The following is an 18,962-nucleotide window of genomic DNA, read 5'->3' as shown; positions in this document are numbered from 1 at the left end:
TTGCCACATTGTTACATATATACAAAGTACAAAGCGAGTGACTAAAGAGAAAAGACCAAATAGAATTAAGAGAGTGTGGTAACGACAAAATGTGATGTATCACACAGCGTGAACAAGCTAGCCAGAAAGGGGATATATATATGTATACATAAATATATATAAGCAGAGGTGGTGGCAGCAGTAGGCCTGAGGGAGTAGGCCGCCATAACAGGTTGGGTGTCATCACAAATAAGTAGTGTACTTACCAAAAGTGGAGTGAAAATTATAAAAGTAGCAGTATACAAGTGATAAGTGTGGTAAATGAGGACTCAAAAGGGCAAGAGAAAAGTATAGCCGAAGAAGTCAGAGGCGGAAGGGCGAGGTGTACGAGTCATCGTACAACGAGCATCGTACAGCGAGCATCGTACATCAGGCATCTGGATGGACATCCCCTCTGAGTAACGTACAAATCACTTGTTTGTGGTGACGGGAAGTCTGAGGGTAGAACCGGCCCGGCGGACACTGGTTAGCTCGCTATCTAAACCCTGCTCCAGGGCGATTATCATACACAAAACACCTAGCAGTAGTAGGAAGATAAAATTTGTAGGAGCAAGGACTAATGGGACTACAGCCCTGACAACAGTTTCGAGAGATAATGTTTTAGGACACAAAGACAGTACAATCTGAGAAGCAAGTATTGGGTACACATGTAGTAAAAAGGTAGTGAAAGAGTGACTTGTTAACACACGCTAGTATTATAATTATTAGAACTACTCTCAGTGTTAATGGTATTTCATTAGTATTACGGGTACACAGAAGTGAGTTGTATTTCTGGGACATATAAACAACTGACGTGCCCACACACACACACGAACGCGCGCACACACATACACACTGCGGGCCGGGAGCTGGGTCTCGACCCCTGAAACCACATCTAGGTGAGTACACACAGCTGACCCTTGGAATCTGACCGCCCCACCCACAGACCCCCCACAGACCCTCACTCCCTACTATTTCCTCCCTCGCTCCCTCCCTCCCCTACTCAGCCCTCCTCACTCACTCTCACTCACTCTCTCTCTCTCTCTCTCTCTCTCTCTCTCTCTCTCTCTCTCTCTCTCTCTCTCTCTCTCTCTCCCTCTCTCTCTCCCTCTCTCTCTCTCTCTCTCTCTCTCTCTCTCTCTCTCTCTCTCTCTCTCTCTCTCTCTCTCTCTCTCTCTCTCTCCCTCTCTCCCCCTCTCTCCCTCTCTCCCTCCCTCTCCCCTCTCTCTCTCTCTCCCTCTCTCTCCCCTCTCTCTCCCCTCTCTCTCCCTCTCTCCCTCCCTCTCTCCTCCCTCTCTCCCTCTCTCTCTCCCTCTCTCTCTCCTCTCTCTCTCTCTCTCGCTCCCTCTCTCTCTCTCTCTCTCTTTCTCTCTCTCTCTCTCTCTCTCTCTCTCTCTCTCTCTCTCTCTCTCTCTCTCTCTCTCTCTCTCTCTCTCTCTCTCTCTCTCCCCTCTCCCTCTCTCCTCTCTCTCTCTCTCCCTCCCTCCCTCTCTCTCTCTCCCTCTCTCCCTCTCTCTCTCTCCCTCTCTCCCTCTCTCTCTCTCCCTCTCTCTCTCTCTCTCTCTGCTATTTTTGGTATATGTGAACGACATGACGGAAGGGTTAGACTCAGAAGTGTCCCTGTTTGCAGATGATGTGAAGTTAATGAGGAGAATTAAATCTGATGAGGACCAGGCAGGACTTCAAAGAGACCTGGACAGACTGGACACCTGGTCCAGCAAATGGCTTCTCGAATTTAATCCTGCCAAATGCAAAGTCATGAAGATAGGGGAAGGGCACAGAAGACCACAGACAGAGTATAGGCTAGGTGGCCAAAGACTGCAAACCTCACTCAAGGAGAAAGATCTTGGGGTGAGTATAACACCGAGCATGTCTCCGGAAGCACACATCAATCAGATAACTGCTGCAGCATATGGGCGCCTGGCAAACCTGAGAACAGCATTCCGACACCTTAGTAAGGAATCATTCAAGACACTGTACACCGTGTATGTCAGGCCCATACTGGAGTATGCAGCACCTGTTTGGAACCCGCACTTGATAAAGCACGTCAAGAAACTAGAGAAAGTACAAAGGTTTGCAACAAGGTTAGTTCCAGAGCTAAGGGGAATGTCCTATGAAGAAAGATTAAGGGAAATCGGCCTGACGACACTGGAGGACAGGAGGGTCAGGGGAGACATGATAACGACATATAAAATACTGCGTGGAATAGACAAGGTGGACAAGGACAGGATGTTCCAGGGAGGGGACACAGAAACAAGAGGCCACAATTGGAAGTTGAAGACACAAATGAGTCAGAGAGATAGTAGGAAGTATTTCTTCAGTCATAGAGTTGTAAGGCAGTGGAATAGCCTAGAAAATGACGTAGTGGAGGCAGGAACCATACACAGTTTTAAGACGAGGTTTGATAAAGCTCATGGAGCGGGGAGAGAGAGGGTCTAGTAGCAACCGGTGAAGAGGCGGGGCCAGGAGCTAGGACTCGACCCCTGCAACCACAAATAGGTGAGTACACACACACACACACACATACAAACAAACACACCACATACAGTTGAGGAAACAGACAAACACACACTCAAGACATTCTTAAGTTATAAACTTCAACCAGAGAGGAAGAAAGAAACACTATATCCGAGTACATGTACCGGCTCGGGAATAAAAGGGCTCCCTAAACTCGTGAAACTAAAAGAAACATAAAAACACGAGTTTTCAATATCACTCAAATTTATTTTCTCAGTAAGATTCTATCTGAAATTCTTAGCAATTCTGTGAGGGAAAGAGAAGTCGATTTTTGTTTTTTAAGAAATTTGAATTTGCATGCATCACAGGAGCCTGCACTCCGGGGACAACTGCGGTGACTCAACTAATATTGTTGGGCAGACTGGCCCCTGCAGTGCTGCAACAACCCACAGCTTCCTCTAAGATACTGCGACTGTGCTTCCAGACTGCAAGCAGAGGTGCCTCGAGACTGCAAGCAGAGGTGCCTCCAGACTTCAAGCAGAGGTGCCTCCAGACTGCAAGCAGAGGTGCCTCGAGACTGCAAGCAGAGGTGCCTCTAGGCTGCAAGCAGAGGTGCCTCCAGACTGGAAGCAGAGGTGCCTCGAGACTGCAAGCAGAGGTGCCTCGAGACTGCAAGCAGAGGTGCCTCCAGACTGCAAGCAGAGGTGCCTCGAGACTGCAAGCAGAGGTGCCTCTAGGCTGCAAGCAGAGGTGCCTCCAGACTGCAAGCAGAGGTGCCTCTAGGCTGCAAGCAGAGGTGCCTCTAGGCTGCAAGCAGAGGTGCCTCCAGACTGCAAGCAGAGGTGCCTCTAGGCTGCAAGCAGAGGTGCCTCCAGACTGCAAGCAGAGGTGCCTCCAGACTGCAAGCAGAGGTGCCTCCAGACTGCAAGCAGAGGTGCCTCGAGACTGCAAGCAGAGGTGCCTCCAGGCTGCAAGCAGAGGTGCCTCCAGACTGCAAGCAGAGGTGCCTCGAGACTGCAAGCAGAGGTGCCTCTAGGCTGCAAGCAGAGGTGCCTCCAGACTGCAAGCAGAGGTGCCTCTAGGCTGCAAGCAGAGGTGCCTCTAGGCTGCAAGCAGAGGTGCCTCCAGACTGCAAGCAGAGGTGCCTCTAGGCTGCAAGCAGAGGTGCCTCCAGACTGCAAGCAGAGGTGCCTCCAGACTGCAAGCAGAGGTGCCTCCAGACTGCAAGCAGAGGTGCCTCGAGACTGCAAGCAGAGGTGCCTCCAGACTGCAAGCAGAGGTGCCTCGAGACTGCAAGCAGAGGTGCCTCCAGGCTGCAAGCAGAGGTGCCTCCAGACTGCAAGCAGAGGTGCCTCGAGACTGCAAGCAGAGGTGCCTCTAGGCTGCAAGCAGAGGTGCCTCCAGACTGCAAGCAGAGGTGCCTCTAGGCTGCAAGCAGAGGTGCCTCCAGACTGCAAGCAGAGGTGCCTCCAGACTGCAAGCAGAGGTGCCTCGAGACTGCAAGCAGAGGTGCCTCGAGACTGCAAGCAGAGGTGCCTCCAGGCTGCAAGCAGAGGTGCCTCCAGACTGCAAGCAGAGGTGCCTCGAGACTGCAAGCAGAGGTGCCTCGAGACTGCAAGCAGAAGTGCCTCCAGACTGCAAGCAGAGGTGCCTCCAGAGTGAAAGCAGAGGTGCCTCCAGGCTGCAAGCAGAGGTGCCTCCAGACTGCAAGCAGAAGTGCCTCCAGACTGCAAGCAGAAGTGCCTCCAGACTGCAAGCAGAGGTGCCTCCAGAGTGAAAGCAGATCCTGACCACACCCAGAGTGACCTGACCACAAGACCCCTGACCTTATCTTCGCCTGGCATCACCTGACATACATCTGACCCTGTGTGTTGTATATACTGCTGGTTCCGTGTGTAATACATTGTATGAGGATAAGGTTCATAGCAGTAAGTGTCTATCAGCTAACAGATTTCTGCTTACAGTCAAAATGTCACATTCATTCAGCCTTAATAACCCTGGCGTAGTTAACAAAGGCTTTAACTCCAGTAAAGCAACCAATTTAACCATATCGCCTGTGTAAGATAAAGCCAATGTGAGTTGACTTTAATACTTCCTCTCGCCAACCTGACAACGAGTTTCCGCGCGATGGCAAAACTTCTGCAGCAAATTTCCCATTATATTACAGAAAATGTTGAGCAGATGACTTCAGCTTTGTGAGGAGGGAAGACTGGTAGTAAGTGGAGGGTGAGAGCTCTCTCTCTCTCTCTCTCTCTCTCTCTCTCTCTCTCTCTCTCTCTCTCTCTCTCTCTCTCTCTCTCTCTCTCTCTCTCTCTCTCACTCAATCTCTCACTCACTTAAAATGGAACAAAATTAGAAGGAAATGCTCCAAAATTAAAGAAAAAAAATTAAATGTGTACAAAAATTAGGAAACCGAAAGAGATTAATGATTGATTTTTTAATTTGTTCTTCAGAAAAAAAATGAATTTCTTGAGAGTTCTCTGAGTTTGAAATTTGAATAAATTTCATATAGAAGTGTGAAGATTTAAAGCTGTGCTCTCCTGCCTTGGATCAAACCTGACTGTCTCCCATTCACCAGGCACTGCTTGACCCCCTGACGCAGTGGTTCCCAAACTGGGGGTAAATTACCCCCTGGGGGTAATTTAACCATTTTTGGGGGGTAATGGAGGGGTGACAGAAAAAAAGTTATGAATTCTGAAAATCAAGAAAACAATGCAGTACCCGGTATGAGGATTATTGTTAACTTTGTCTTAGTATATAAAGTTGTAAAGTAAACCTATTATAAGTAAGTAATAAAGTTAAACCAAATAACAATAAACATCAAAAACTAATATACAGTATTAGAAAAGAAGAAATATATAGGTAAGTGTGTGGAAACCCAAAAGTATTTTGACAAGTATGCTTCAGGACAAAAGTCACTCAGTAGCCCAGATCGACCTGTCCAGTACGCGTCACTCACTTCCTGAGGCTGCCTCTATTTCACACTGTCAGTTTATCTGTGAGCATCAGCCGAGGTAGACATAAGCTGGTATGAAGCCAAGAATTCCTAAACTAGCTTCAAGTATGCAACTCCATCCATCCCACTGATGTTCTTGACATCTTTGGTAATAGTCATTAGAGATGCACAATGTTCAAATACAATAAATAAAAGAAAATATCTCAAGTGTTTTAATTTAGTCATATATATCAATAATAACAACATTTTGTGAAAGGGGTAACATGCTTTATGTAGCATGTTAAATTGGGTAACAAGCTGAAAAAGTTTGGGAACCACTGCCCGGGCCTGACGGGTCAGTGGTCACTGCTACCATGGTTCACCACAGTGGCACTCATTACAACATAAGAGAGAAGGAGCACTGCAGAAGGCCTACTGGTCCGTGCTAGGAAGATCAAAGTCACACACACACACACACACTGCAGGATATGTCACTCTTGCCCGACAAACTAGATCACACAGGTCTGGAAGATCATTGTGTACACACACAAATACGACCATGCACACAAACACACAGTCATGCACATATGTACATGCAATATTTGTATTATTTATACTATACATATACACTTGTATACACACACTGCCATCTCTCATACGCATACACATACTGGTATATACAGTATTAATATCTAACAAAAACTCAAAAAATATTGTTGCTAAGGGAAAACATTGGCTAGAGATGTGGGAGACGGAGGTTCAAGTCCACAGGATGTTGCTGCTGCTGCTGCTGCTGCTGCTGTTGTTGTTGTTCCTGCTGCTCGTGTTGTTGTTGCTGCTGCTGCTGCTGCTCGTGTTGTTGCTGCTGTCGTTGCTGCTCTTGCTGTTGTCGTTGCAACTGTTGCTGTTCCCTGCATTGTTGTGGGTGAGGGAGCAGAGCGAAGCATAGCAACAAGGCACCAGCGGTGCTCCCCCACGCCAGCCTCTCCCACTGCCACAACACCAGGTGCACACACCCTAGCAACAGCAGGTGGACAGCACGGCAGGTGGTGCAGGTGGCGCCAGAGTTGGGTTGCAGGTCAGGTTGCATAGCAGCTGGCACTTCTTCTGCAAGAAGAACACCTGAGAACATTATCCTAAATCAGTGTTATCCTAGAACTTACTGGTACATCAGGTGTTCACACACATATAACATATACTCACACATATTAGATACACACGTATTAGACACACTCACACATATTAGACACACATATTAGACACTCACACATTAGACACACACATATATTAGACACACACACACACATTAGACACACATATTAGGCACACACATATTAGACACACACACATATTAGACACACACATATTAGACACACTCACACATATTAGACACACATATTAGACATACACATATTAGACACACACACACACATTAGACACACATGTCTGATACACACATACATATCTGACATTCGCACATACTTGACACTCACACATATTAGACACTCACATACACTTACTCATATATTAGATACACAAACACTAACATATATTAGACACACATACATTTACACATATTCAGATATCAGACACACACATATTAGACACACAAATATTAGACAGACATATTAGACACATTCACATATTTTAGACACATTCGCACATAGGCACACTCACAATAGACACACATATTAGACACACTCACCCATATTAGACACACACATATTAGACACTCAAATACATTAGTCATATATATACATATAAACACTGATCTCTGGCCGAAGGAGACTCGAACCTACGAACCTTGGAACAAGGTACGCAGTGCTATACCATTCTCACCACACTGAACAATACCTTAGCGCCTAGCACAATGCTAGACGTTGACGTTGATCAACGTCAAGGTATTGTCCAGTGTGGTGAGAATGGTAAAGCACTGCGTACCTTGTTCCAAGGTTCGTAGGTTCGAGTCTCCTTCGGCTAGAGATCAGTGTCTGTGTATATTTCGCCTGCTCTTGCGAATTCCTTATATATATATATATATATATATATATATATATATATATATATATATATATATATATATATATATATATATATATATATTAGACACTTGACACCCATACACTTACAGGTACATTAGACACACGCATATTAGACACATACACTTACACATATATTAGACACACATATTAAACACACACTTACACACATATTAGACACTTATGTATACACACATACACTTACACACATATTCGACGCACATTAGACACACATTCACTAATACATAGTCGACATATACATGCACTCACACTCACATATTCGACATACACTCACACAAACACACACACACACACACACACACACACTTATTAGACAAACACCCATAAATTCTACTTACCAGCTTCCCCAGGTGATAATTCCTCCCACCTACAACTCACCCACATAAACTGTTTGGCAACTCACCCACCTACATTATGACAATTCACCCACCTACACTGTATAACAATTCACCCGCTTACACTGTATGACAAGTCACCCACCTGCACTGAACAGCAACTCACCCACCTGCAGTGTATGGCAACTCACCGTCTAGCACATGTATGGCAACAGATGCAGGTCTGGCGTTGGCTGGAGCGCAGGTGTAGTTACCTGCGTCCCTCCAGGTGGCGTGGGTAACTAGGAGCCAGCTGGTTCCTGCGTGCTTGTCTGTCACCAGCTGCACGCCACCACGACCACCTGCGTTGATTTCCTCCACTTCAACGCTCTTACCTGCACGCAAACACACGCACGTAAGATACAGTGAAACACACGCACGTTAGATACAGTGAAACACAGGCACGTAATTGTTAAAAATGATTAAGACACATGTACAACAGTTGGATATCTTCATTGGCTTTGAAGATGATGTAATTAGTCCACCAACCTTGGAGAAAAAGTATTTGAGGTGGTCAGTCCCTCAGCCTGGAGAAGAGTTCAGCTCCATGGTCTGGATCGATATGAAAGATAAAGCATGAGAACGGAGTCTTAAATACTGTCGAAGGTGAGCTGGAACATCTGGAAAACGTTGTAGGGGACGGGATCCACTAGTGGAAGTAAGAAGGCAGCTCCATCTGGAATCCAACCCTTCTCACTCATAACTCGTAGATACGCCATGGAGAATGAAAGGTGTCCTTTGTACCTAGATACCGCTGTGTTGTTGTCTCATTATATACCATTTTTAACAATACTTCACTACTACACCTGCTGCCTCTGTATGTGACTGAAGAAGTCTACTGTGTTGGCGAAACGTTTCAGCAATAATGATACGAAACTGTTACACATGTGTCTTAATCATCAACTTGTCGGGATTTTGGATAATTTTAGCATAACGTAGATTCACTGGGTACTATCGTGTCTGAAAGATATAGCAGCGTCTGAAGCCGTTCAGGGGCATGTAAAGGTGACACAGATGACGTGTAACATGTATAGGTGACATGTGTAACATGTACAGGTGACATGTGTAACATGTATAGGTGACATGTGTAACATGTATAGGTGACATGTGTAACATGTATAGGTGACATGTGTAACATGTACAGGTGACATGTGTAACATGTATAGGTGACATGTGTAACATGTACAGGTGACATGTGTAACATGTATAGGTGACATGTGTAACATGTATAGGTGACATGTGTAACATGTACAGGTGACATGTGTAACATGTATAGGTGACATGTGTAACATGTATAGGTGACACGTGTAACATGTATAGGTGACATGTGTAACATGTATAGGTGACATGTGTAACATGTATAGGTGACATGTGTAACATGTATAGGTGACATACATTAGACAGGCTGCAGCAAGTCCCAGGCTGTGCAGAATATATCAGACAGGAAGAATGACAACATCACAATACCGTGACTGGAACAATACACAAATAACCCGCACACAGGAGACTGAAACTTACGACGACGTCTCGGTCGTGCTCGGTTAGTGGTCCAAGTCGGACCTAAACATCGTGATAAACAACTCATCGTTCACACAGACTCATGTTGGAACTTAAAATTCTTTACCACTTTCTAGCCGAAGTTCAGATTATTCAAAATTTCAAGTTTAACATAACGAGATGTTAATACAGAATCAAAATAACAACTTCAGATATTATAATTACTGGAGAAACGTTAACACTGGTGGCGATAGATGTTTGATTGAGGATCAATTTGGACCTGATAAACACCTGTCGATAAACATGCCTCACATAATATTTTTCATCCACACAAAATTTGCATCTGATACAGGTGTTGAAGGAGTTGACAGATGAGCAACTTTCTGCAACTTCAGGGAGAGAGTTTCCATATTTTTGCTCCTTGTATTTTGTATAAGTTCCTAAAAAAACAAATAGATTAAGATTGAGCACAGCAGAATGTTCAATAGACACTTCTCTCTTCTACGTGTTCTGTTGCAGCGTCTCAGGGAAGAACTGCACCACAGGTGTTGATATTTCTGCAGGGTACCTTGTAACATGGAGGGTACTTGGTAACGTGGAGGGTACCAGGGAACGTGGAGGGTACCTGGTAACGTGGATAGCACCTGGTAACTTGGAGGGTACCTGGTAACGTGGAGGGTACCAGGTAACGTGGAGGGAACCTGGCAACGTGGCGGGTACCAGGTAACGTGGAGAGTACCTGGTAACGTGGAGAGTACCAGGTAACGTGGAGGGTACCAGGAAACGTGGAGGGTACCAGGTAACGTGGAGGGTACCTGGTAACGTGGAGGGTACCAAGTAACGTGGAGGGTACCTGGTAACGTGGAGGGTACCTGGTAACGTGGAGGGTACCAGGTAACGTGGAGGGTACCAGGTAACGTGGAGGGTACCTGGTAACGTGGAGGGTACGAGGTAACGTGGAGGGTACCTGATAACGTGGAGGATACCAGGTAACGTGTTGGGTACCAGGTAACGTGGAGGTTACCTGTTAACGTAGAGGATACCAGGTAACGTGGAGGACACCACGTAACGTGGAGGTTACCAGGTAACGTGGAGGGTACGAAGTAACGTGGAGGGTACCAAGTAACGTGGATGGTTCCATGTAACGTGGAGGGCTCCTGGTAACGTGGAGGGTACCAGGTAACATGGAGGGTACCAGGTAACGTGGAGGTTACCTGGTAACGTAGAGGGTACGAAGTAACGTGGAGAGTACCTGGAAACTTGGGGGTACCAGGTAACGTGGAGGGCACCAGGTAACGTGAAGGATACCTGGTACCGTGGATTGTACCTGATAACGTGGAGGGTACCTGGTAACTTGGAGGGCACATGGTAACGTGGAGGGTACATGGTAACGTGGAGGGTACTTGATAATCTGGAGGGTTCCATGTAACGTGGAGGGTACCTGGTAACGTGGAGAGTACCAGGTAACGTGGAGGGTATCAGGTAACGTGGAGGGTACCTGGTAACGTGGAGGGTACCAAGTAACGTGGAGGGTACCTGGTAACGTGGATGGTACTAGGTAACGTGGAGGGCACCAGGTAACGTGGAGGATACCTGGTAACGTGGAAGGTACCTGGTAACGTGTAGGGTACCTGGTAACGTGGAGGGTACCAGGTAACGTAAAGGGTTCCATGTAACGTGGAGGGCACCTGGTAACGTGAAGGGTACATATTAACGTGGAGGGTACCAGGTAGCGTGGAGGGCACCAGGTAACGTGGAGGGTACCTGGTAACGTGGAGGGTACCAAGTAACGTGGAGGGCACCAGGTGAAGGGTACCAGGTAACATGGCGGGTTCTTAGTGACATGGTGGGTACCTGGTAACGTGGAGGGTACCTAGTAACGTGGACGGTACCTGGTAACGTTTAGAGTACCAGGTATCGTGGTGGGTACCTGGTAACTTGGAGGGTACTAGGTAACGTGGAGGGTACCAGGAAAAGTGGAAGTTAGGAGGTAACGAGGAGGGTTCTAGATAATGTGGAGGGTACCAGATAAAGTGGAGGATACCAGGTAAGATGGAGGGATACCAGGTAAAGTGGAGGGTACCAGGTAAGGTGGAGGGTACCAGGTAAGATGCAGGGTACCAGGTAAGGTGGAGGGTAATAGGTAAGGTGGATGGTACCAGGTTACGTGGAGAGTGAGGAGTAACGTGAAGGGTACCAAGCAAAGTAGAAGGTACCAGGTAACGTGGCGGGTACCAAGTAACGTGGAGGGTACCAAGCAAAGTAGAAGGTATCAGGTAACGTGGCGGGCACCAAGTAACGTGGAGTACCAAGCAACGTGAGAAGGTACCAGTTAACGTGACGGGTACCAAGTAACATGAAGGGTAACAAATAACGTAGAGGATACCAGGAAACTTGGAAGGTACCAGGTAATGTTGAGGGTACCAAGTAATATGGTTGATACCAAGTAACGTGGATGGCATCAGGTAACGTGTAGAACACCATTTAAATGAGGGTACCAGGTAACATGGAGTGCCCCATGTAATGTGGAGGGTACCAAGTAACGTGAAGGGTACCAGATAATGAGGAGGGTTGGTTTAGAAAGACACGTAAGCAAACACTATGACATATTTATTAGAAAACGTTTCGGTCCTGGGACCTTGATCACTTCTAATATACAGAGGTAGAAAGACATTATATATATAGGCGGAGAGTGAGGTGTGAGTGACGCATGGTGACCTGAAGAATGACATGTTGGGATGAGGACGGGTAGACGATGAAATCATGTGACTCCTGTGTTGTTGGGTTGGTGGTGCTTAAGTATCGTGTATGCTAATGTTTTTGAAATTTTGTGGTTTCCAATGTTACGTTCTATAGTGTCGGTGACGGCGATTAGTGAGGCTTCTAGGCACCGTCGGCGTCTGAGGTCTGGTTAGGTGAGAACGAGTTGTGCCTCATTCCAGTTCATCAAATGCCCCGTGGAGTCTCTGTGGAGGACACAGGCGTACCTTAAATCGTCTCTGTTAGAGGAATTTCGATGCTCGTTCAGGCGGACTGCAAGATCTCTGCCTGTCTCGCCTACATATTTCTTGGGACAGAATCCACAGGGGATAGTGTAGACCCCTGCTGTAGAAGTTAGAGGTGTGGGGCTGCGTTTCGTAGTGAGGTCTTTGATAGATGATGTGTTTATGGTGGAAACGTTGATGTTACTCATAGCAAGTGCCCGGCGAGTATTCGTGGCAACCTCACCACATGGGAGCACTATGAACTGCTTAGGGGGCTGTTCCATGGGCGATTTGTTGAGGATAGCTTGTGCCTTGAGTCTGCAATCTCGGATGAAGAAAGATGAGAACTGAAGACGTGTAAAGGCTTGTGTTATGTAAATACATTCTTCTTCAAGAAAACAAGGGCTGGAGATGCGAAGAGCTCTCAAGAAGAAGCCAATGAGGACTCCTCGTTTAGTGCGGGTATCTTGGTGTGAATAAAAGTGTGTAAGATCGTCCTTGTTGGTAGGTTTTCTATACACTTTGAAGAGAAGTTTGTCACTGTCAGGAGATCTGCACAGGAGAACGTTGAGTAAAGAAAGTTTGCCATCGTTTTCGAGTTCAAGTGTAAACTTTATCGATGGTTCCGCTGCATTGATCTTGTTGAGAAGGGCCTGGATATTGAGACGTCTCGGATAGAAAACCAATTTATCATCAACTTATCTTAGCCAGGTAACGGTGTTGGGAATGAGGGTGCTGAATTTCTCTGTCTCAAGGTTTTCCATCCCAAAGCACTGTTTGTAACAGCTGTCCTGATACTTGAAGAAGTTGAAATTAACACAAAGATCCACTAGACTGATGAAATCTAGAAGAGGTAAAGAGAGGTCGTGGTTTTCAGTGAGCCTCTGTCTCAGAATGTTGATTGCAGCGTCAGTAGGAACGTTGGTAAAGAGGGCTGTGACATCGAAGGAAGCCATGCTTTTGTTTTTAACATTCAGGTTGGAAATTCGGGAGAGAAGGTCACCTGAGTGTTTGAGGTGAGCTTGACTGATGGTGCCCAGAAGCGCTGAAAGGTATTTAACAAGGTGGCCAGCTATTCTGTGTGGTGCACTCCTTATGCCCGAAGTGATAGGCCATAGTGGGATGCCAGGCTTGTGTGTCTTAGGAAGGCCATACAGGCGTGCTGGTTTCAGTTGATCTGGTAAAAGTTTAAGTAGTTTCTTGCCTTGCTCTGATTTTCGTAAGATGCTACGAGCCTTTTGAAGAAAAGTCTGGGTACTTTGCAGTAGCACTGATTCTGATACAGGTTGGTATGTGTTGGTATCATTGAGAAGATTTAAAACTTAATTGTTGTAGTCGACAGTGTCGAGTAACACCACACCTCCTCCTTTGTCAGCGGTTGTAATGACGATATTATCGTTGTTAGCCAAGTCCCTGAGTGCTTGGATGTATCTTCTGGGAATGACCGGTCTTGAAGGCTCAGTAGCTGCAGCAGTGATAATTCCTTGAACAAAGCCTTTTTGAAACCCGGAGCCTCCAAAAGGTTGGTTCTTGGTTAACAGATCCACCAGATGATGTTTCTTGTTTTTACATAACACAAGCCTTTACACGTCTTTAGTTCTCATCTTTCTTCATCCGAGATTGCAGACTCAAGGCACAAGCTATCCTCAACAAACCGCCCATGGAACAGCCCCCTAAGCAGTTCATAGTGCTCCCATGTGGTGATGTTGCCACGAATACTCGTCGGGCACTTGCTATGAGTAACATCAACGTTTCCCCCATAAACACATCATCTATCAAAGACCTCACTATGAAACGCAGCCCCACACCTCTAACTTCTACAGCAGGGGTCTACACTATCCCCTATGGATTCTGTCAAAAGAAATATGTTGGCGAGACAGGCAGAGATCTTGCAGTCCGCCTGAAAGAGCATCGAAATGCCTCTAACAGAGACGATTTAAGGTACGCCTGTGTCCTCCACAGAGACTCCACGAGGCATTTGATGAACGGGAATGAGGCACAACTCGTTCTCACCTAACCAGACCTCAGACTCCGACGGTGCCTAGAAGCCTCACTAATCGCCGTCACCGACACTATAGAACGCAACACCGGAAACCACAAAATTTCAAAAACATTAGCATACACAATACTTAAGCACCACCAACCCAACAACACAAGAGTCACATGATTTCATCGTCTACCCGTCCTCATCCCAACATGACATTCTTCAGGTCACCATGCGTCACTCACACCTCACTCTCCGCCTATATATATAATGTCTTTCTACCTCTGTATGTTAGAAGTGATCAAGGTCCCAGGACCGAAACGTTTTCTAATAAATATGTCATAGTGTTTGCTTACGTGTCTTTCTATACCAACTTGTCGGTATTTATTACCAAGGTTTATACCAATGAGGAGGGTACCAAGAATCGTGAAAAAAGGGTGCTAGGTAAAGTAAGTGGTGTGGTACTAGATAAAGTGGAGAGATACTAGGTACAGTAAGTAGTGTGGTACCAGATACAGTAAGAAGCGTGGTACTCACTCTGGCATGAGAGGGCGTGGTACCAGGTACAGTAAGAGTCGTGGAACTCACTCTGGTATGGGAGGGCGTGGTACCAGGTACAGTAAGGGTCGTGGTGCTCACTCTGGCATGGGAGGGCGTGGTACCAGGTACAGTAAGAATAGTGGTGCTCACTCTAGCATGGGAGGGCGTGGTACCAAGTACAGTAAGAGGCGTGGTACTCACTCTAGCATGGGAGGGCGTGGTACCAGGTACAGTAAGAGGTGTGGTACTCACTCTGGCATGGGATGGCGTGGTACCAGGCACAGTAACAGATGTGGTACTCATTTTGGCATGAGAGGGCGTGGTACCAGGTACAGTAAGAGGCGTGGTACTCTGGCGTGGGAGGTCGTGCTACTAGGCACTGTAAGAGGCGTGGTACTCACTCTGGCGTGGGAGGTCGTGGTACTAGGTACTGTAAGAGGCGTGGTACTATGGCGTGGGAGGACGTGGTAACAGATACAGTAAGAGGCGTGGTACTATGGCATAGGAAGGTGTGGTACCAGGCACAATAAGAGGCGTGGTACCCACTATGGCGTGGGAGGGCGTGTTACCAGGTACAATAAGAGGCGTGGTGCTTACTCTGGCATGGGAGGGCGTGGTACCAGGTACAGTAAGAGGCGTGGTACTCACTCTGGCGTGGGAGGGCGTGGTACCAGGTACAGTAAGAAGCTTAGTACTCACTCTGGCATGGAAGGGCGTGGTACCAGGTACAGTAAGAGGCGTGGTACTCACTCTGGCATGGGAGGGCGTGGTACCAGGTACAGTAAGAGGCGTGGTACTCCGGCATGGGAGGGCGTGGTACCAGGTACAGTAAGAAGCGTTGTACTCACTCTGGCGTTGGAGGGCGTGGTATCAGGTACAGTAAGAAGCGTTGTACGCTGGCGTGGGAGGGCATGGTACCAGGGACAGTAAGAGGCGTGGTACTCACTCTGGCGTGGGAGGGCGTGGTACCAGGTACAGTAAGAAGCGTAGTACTTACGCTGGCATGGAAGGGCGTGGTACCAGGTACAGTAAGAAGCGTTGTACTCACTCTGGCGTGGGAGGGCGTGGTACCAGGTACAGTAAGAGGCGTGGTACTCCGGCATGGGAGGGCGTGTTACCAGGTACAATAAGAGGCGTGGTGCTTACTCTGGCATGGGAGGGCGTGGTACCAGGTACAGTAAGAGGCGTGGTACTCACTCTGGCGGGGGAGGGCGTGGTACCAGGTACAGTAAGAAGCGTAGTACTCACTCTGGCATGGAAGGGCGTGGTACCAGGTACAGTAAGAAGCGTTGTACTCACTCTGGCGTGGGAGGGCGTGGTACCAGGTGCAGTAAGAGGCGTGGTACTCCGGCATGGGAGGGCGTGTTACCAGGTACAATAAGAGGCGTGGTGCTTACTCTGGCATGGGAGGGCGTGGTACCAGGTACAGTAAGAGGCGTGGTACTCACTCTGGCGGGGGAGGGCGTGGTACCAGGTACAGTAAGAAGCGTAGTACTCACTCTGGCATGGAAGGGCGTGGTACCAGGTACAGTAAGAAGCGTTGTACTCACTCTGGCGTGGGAGGGCGTGGTACCAGGTACAGTAAGAGGCGTGGTACTCCGGCATGGGAGGGCGTGGTACCAGGTACAGTAAGAAGCGTTGTACTCACTCTGGCGTTGGAGGGCGTGGTATCAGGTACAGTAAGAAGCGTTGTACTCACTCTGGCGTGGGAGGGCGTGGTACCAGGCACAGTAAGAGGAGTGATACTCACTCTGGCGTAAGAGGGCATAGTACCAGGTACACTAAGAGACGTGGTACCCACTATGGCGTGGGAGGGCGTGGTACCAGGTACAGTAAGATGCCTGGTAATCTAGCAAGGGAGGGCGTGGTACCAGGTACAGTAAGCGGCGTGGTACTCACTCTGGCGTGGGAGGGCGTGGTACCAGGTGACAGGTGAGCCTCTGACGTTACCAGTAACAACACAAGTGATGTTGATGTCACTTCCAGCCTTCATGAACATCTGCTGAGTACCTTGGATCTCAGCGCTGGCCACTGAAACATCAACACATCATCAACACACAAGCAAAGTGTTTATCGACAATTGGGTTTAGCAACTGTTAACCACACACACACACACACACACACACACACACACACACACACACACACACACACACACACACACACACACACACACACACACATACACACACACACACACAGTGATTATCCATGGGCTTCGGGAGAGAGAGGAAAGGACACACACTGAAAGACGGCAGGAAGAAAGAAAGGAGATTGAGAAAATCATCACGGAAATAGGGGGAGAAGACATGGATGAGATTGTAAATTTTCAGAGAATAGGGGGGTACTTGAAGGGGAGAAACCGACCGATCAAGCTGATTCTCAGGACAGAAACAGTGCGGAACAGGATCCTTCAAGAGAAACCACGGTTGAAAAGTTCGGAAGAGTACAAGAAGGTGTTCCTAGACAGAGACAGAACACAAACAGAGAGAAAGCAGCTGAGGGAGAGGACAAAAAAGCGAAAGGAGCTAGGAAAGGAGACAAGGATGGAACCAGCAGAGGTCAGTCAGAGCAGAACAGAGCAGCAAGGGCAAGCACACACACAACTATCCTCAGAACCCCACAACCTATCACACCATCCCAACACACAATACAATCCATACCCACAGCTTCCACCCAACCCCCAACCATAGAATCCCACAGTATGCTACCAGGTCTCCCACCCTCACAGGCTCCCCAAACCACAGTGTTGGAAAGGAAACTGAAGGTATGGTACACAAACGCTGATGGAATAACAAACAAGTGGGAGGAGTGGCACGAAAGAGTCAAAGAGGCATCACCAGACATCATAGCGATCACAGAAACCAAGCTTACAGGTATCATAACAGATGCCATCTTTCCAGCGGGATACCAGATCCTGAGAAAAGACAGAAGGAACAGGGGGGGTGGAGGAGTGGCACTGCTGATCAAACACTGATGGAATTTTGATGAGCTGGAGAGAGGAGACAGCGGAGAAGAAAGTGATTACATAGCGGAAACGCTTCACCCTGGTGGTCCCAAGGTGATAATTGCAGTGATATATAACCCACCACAGAACAGCAGCAGGCCAAGGCAAGAGAGCAATAGAGCGATGGTTGACACACTGGCTGCAGTGGCCAGAAGAGCTCATGGGCGACTTTAACCACAAGGAGATCGAATGGGAGAACTTGGAGCCACATGGGGGCCAAGATACATGGAGGGCTAAGATGATGGAGGTGGTACTGGAAAACTTCATGTACCAACACGTAAGGGACACTACAAGAGAGAGAGGAGAGGATGAACCAGCATGACTGGACTTAGTATTCACCTTGAGTAGTGCAGATATTGAGGACATCACATTTGAAAGACCCCTTGGGGCCAGCGATCATGTGGTTTTGAGCTTCGAATACACAGTAGAGCTACAAGTGGAGGGGGAAGCAGGATGGCCAGGACAAATAAAACCAAACTACAGGAAAGGGGACTACACAGGAATGAGGAACTTCCTGAATGAGGTTCAGTGGGACAGAGAACTGGCAGGGAAGCCAGTTAATGAGATGATGGAATATGTAGCAACAATGTGCAAGGAGGCTGAGGAGAGGTTTGTACCCAAGGGTAACAGGAATAATGAAAAAGCCAGGATGAGCCCATGGTTCACCCAAAGATGCAAGGAGGCAAAAACCAAGTGTGCTAGGGAATGGAAGAAATATAGAAGGCAAAGGACCCAGGAGAATAAGGAGAGCAGTCGTAGAGCCAGAAACGAATATGCACAGATAAGAAGGGAGGCCCAACGTCAATATGAAAACGACATAGCAGCAAAAGCCAAATCTGACCCGAAGCTGTTATACAGCCACATCAGGAAGAAAACAACCGTTAAGGAATAGGTAATCAGGCTAAGGAAGGAAGGAGGAGAGACAACAAGAAATGACCGTGAAGTATGTGAGGAACTCAACAAGAGATTCAAAGAAGTGTTCACAGAGGAAACAGAAGTGGCTCCAGAAAGACGGAGAGGTGGGGTACACCACCATGTGCTGGACACAGTACACACAACCGAGGAAGAAGTGAAGAGGCTTCTGAGTGAGCTAGATACCTCAAAGG

Source organism: Cherax quadricarinatus, chromosome 32 (assembly GCF_038502225.1).
Source record: "Cherax quadricarinatus isolate ZL_2023a chromosome 32, ASM3850222v1, whole genome shotgun sequence".
NCBI classification, from domain to species: domain Eukaryota; kingdom Metazoa; phylum Arthropoda; class Malacostraca; order Decapoda; family Parastacidae; genus Cherax; species Cherax quadricarinatus.
The sequence above is the reverse complement of the archived record's forward strand: the minus strand, read 5'-3'. Positions refer to the sequence as shown.